Genomic DNA, 3,404 nt, shown 5'->3' on the forward strand with positions numbered 1-3,404 from the left:
TATATATATATATATATATATTAACATCTCTAAATAGAGTAGATAAATAAAATCAAAATTAGAAAATTTTATGAACAGTTCTATCATTCCCAAAATGACCTCCAAATTCATAATCACGACATTTTTGGATAATTTCCTGAATTTCTTTGTAAGGCACACATCATCTTTCACAAAATCTTTGTTTTATTTATATAAATAAGGGTCATCCCAAAAATAAGATTTTGTATCATTAATGAATTTCTTTTCCTGTTGTTTTGTCATTCCATATGATAAAATATCACTAACAATATAATTTATTATATCAACATACCAAGGTATTTCCTATCCTTTTACAGCATAAAGTTGTTCATAATGAAAAGTTCCATTAATTTATTTTTTCATGTCAAGTATTTCTTCATGTTTTAGCCTAGATAGATGGTCAATAATTTGATTATCAATCTCTTTCCTATCGACTACTACAAAATCAAACTCTTGCATTAGAAGCACCCATCTAATTAATCTTGGTTTGACATCCTTCTTTTGCATCAAATATTTAATAGTTGAATGGTCAGTATGCACAACACATTTAGCTCTAATTACATATGACCTAAACTTATCAAAAGCATACACAATGACTAATAACTCTCTTTCAGTGGAGGTATAGTTAATCTGAGCATCATTAAAAGTCTTACTCGCATAATATATAACTTTAAAAACTTATCATATCTCTGCCCTAAAATAACTCTAATTGTATAATCACTAGCATCACACATTAATTCAAAAGGTTTCTCCCAATCATGTGAAACAATTATAGGAGCAGTGATCAATTTTTCTTTTAAAGTTTCAAAGGCTTTAAGGCATTCTTGGTTAAAATCAAATTTTGTATCTTTTTCCAAAAGTTGGTATAAAGGCTTAGTAATTTTTGAAAAATTTTTAATATATCACAAGTAAAATCCAGCATGTCCTAAAAAGCTCCTAACTCCTCTTACAGTAGTAGGTGGAGGTAAGTTTGATATTACTTGATTTTTTACAGGATCTACTTCTATGCCATTTTTTGAAATTTTATGCCCAAGCACAAGTCCTCTTGCAATCATAAATTGACATTTTTTCCCAGTTCAATACGAGATTAGTCTTTGTACATCATTCAAGAACTTTCTCTAATTGATTTAAACATATTTTAAATGAAGTTCCAAATAAAAAAAGTCATCCATAAAGACTTCAATCTCTTTTTCAATTAAATCACTGAAAATTGACATCATATATCCTTGAAATGTTACTGGTCCATTAGATAATCCAAAGGTTATTCACCAAAAAGTAAAAGTTCCATAAGGACTAGTAAATGTTGTTTTCTCTTGATCCTCTGGAGCAATAGTTATTTAATGATTCACCATACATTGACTTGTCTTGTTGGTATTAATTTTTTATTATCATTTCTCACTACAGTCACTCTTTTATTTCATCATTGGATTTAATTTCCTTTGAGGATCAGCTCTTGGTTCATGTTAATTTTTTAATAAAATTCTATGCATACAAATTGAATGACTAATTTCTTTAATATCAGCTAATGTCCATCAAAATGCTTTCTTATATCTTTCCAAAGTTTCCAACAATTGTAGTTCTTGCATATCCGCTAATTCTGAGGATACTATAACATGTAATGTAGATAAATCTCCTAAAAATGCATACTTCAAATGTGTAGGAATTGTTTTCAGTTCTAGTTCAGGAGGTTCTCAATAGCTTAAATCACATTCTTGTTACTTTCTTTAGGATCTAACATTTCAAATTTTTCCTGAACATACTCCAAATCTTCTTCACTCTCTTCCGTAGACTCATCTTGAATTATATCCTCATCTTGATATTCCACATATTCTTTTTCAAATTCTCCTTCAAATGTCTTTTTAAAATATTCATGGCTTAGATATTCATTAATATCCATTCAGAAGCATTCAATCTAGAAGCATTCAATCTTTTGCTCTCAATCTTTTGCTCTTTTGAAGGGTATATCATTGATTTTACAATATTAAATGAAACATTTTGATCGCTAACTCTCATTGTAAGTTCTCATTTCTGCACATCTATCAAAGTTCTTCCAGTGGCAAGGGATGGTCTTCCTAAAATGATAGGAATTTCTTTATCTTCCTCCATATCTCCTCCATATCTAATACAATAAAGTCCGCGGGAAAGATAAAGTTATCAACTTTTACCAAAACATCTTCTATAACTCCTTTAGGATAGACAATCAAATGATCAGATAACTGAAGAGTTACAGCTGTAGGTGAAATATCTTCTAAACCCAACCTTCTGAAAATTGATAATGACATAAGATTAATATTGGCTCCTAAATCACACAAAGCTTTTCCAAAGCTTTTCCAAAAAATCTTTCCAAAAAATCTTTCGCCAATAGCACAAGGAATTGTAAAACTTCCAGGATCTTTAAGTTTTTCAGAAAGCTTTTTTTGAATTATAGTGTTATACTCTTCACTGAGTGCAGTACTCTTATTATCTATAAACTTCCTTTTTTTATTAAGTATATCTTTCATGAACTTCACACAGCTTGACATCAGCTTGACATTTGTTCCAAACATTTGTTCCAAAGCTTCAACAAATATAATGCTTGTCATTAATTTCCTCAATATTTCTAAAAATTTTGAAAATTGGTTATCTTTATTTTTCTGCTTCAATCTTTCAGAAAATGGCGGTGGTGGTCTTTATACAGTGATTTTCATTGGTTTAATAGGATATTCTGACTTAAAATGAAAATCTTCAGCAAATTTTTCATTTTCTACCTCATCTTTTTAAACTTCAACTTCAACTTCTTTTTGAACTCTATTTTATAATTCTTTTCCACTTCTAAATTGAATAACCTTAATTTGCTCTTTATTTTGATCTTTAGGAGTTACTTCAACATTACTAGGCAACGTTCCTTGAGGTCTATGCTAAATGTGGTAGTAATACATCCCAATTGATTTTCTATGTTTCTAATTCCAGCTCATTGACTTTGTAATTGACTTCCCATCTGCAATATCAATTCTTCCATTGAAAACTTTTTCTCCTTAATCTGCAAATTATTAAAATATGGAGGGTAATAAGGTTTATAAGTTAGATTTCCTTGATTGTTGGAGTTTCTCAAGGGGTTTGTAGTGTTGTTTCCCCAATGCAGATTTGCAGCATTAGAGTAATTGTTGCTCCAATTAAAATTTGGATGATTCTTCCAACCAGAATTATAATAATTGACATAAGGATTATTAGAACGATTGTTTATTGCATTTAGGTCTCATAAGAAGATTGAGATTCTATCAATTGTCCCAATGAGTTTTCCTCAAGCATGACCAAAGAAAAATATGTTGAGATTTTCATACCTATTTTACACTATTTTTGATGATATTACACTTTAAAGAAGGGTATTTTTGATGTTTTGTTGCATG

This window comes from Phalaenopsis equestris, unplaced genomic scaffold, assembly GCF_001263595.1.
Source record: "Phalaenopsis equestris unplaced genomic scaffold, ASM126359v1 Scaffold000998, whole genome shotgun sequence".
In the NCBI taxonomy this organism is placed as follows: domain Eukaryota; kingdom Viridiplantae; phylum Streptophyta; class Magnoliopsida; order Asparagales; family Orchidaceae; genus Phalaenopsis; species Phalaenopsis equestris.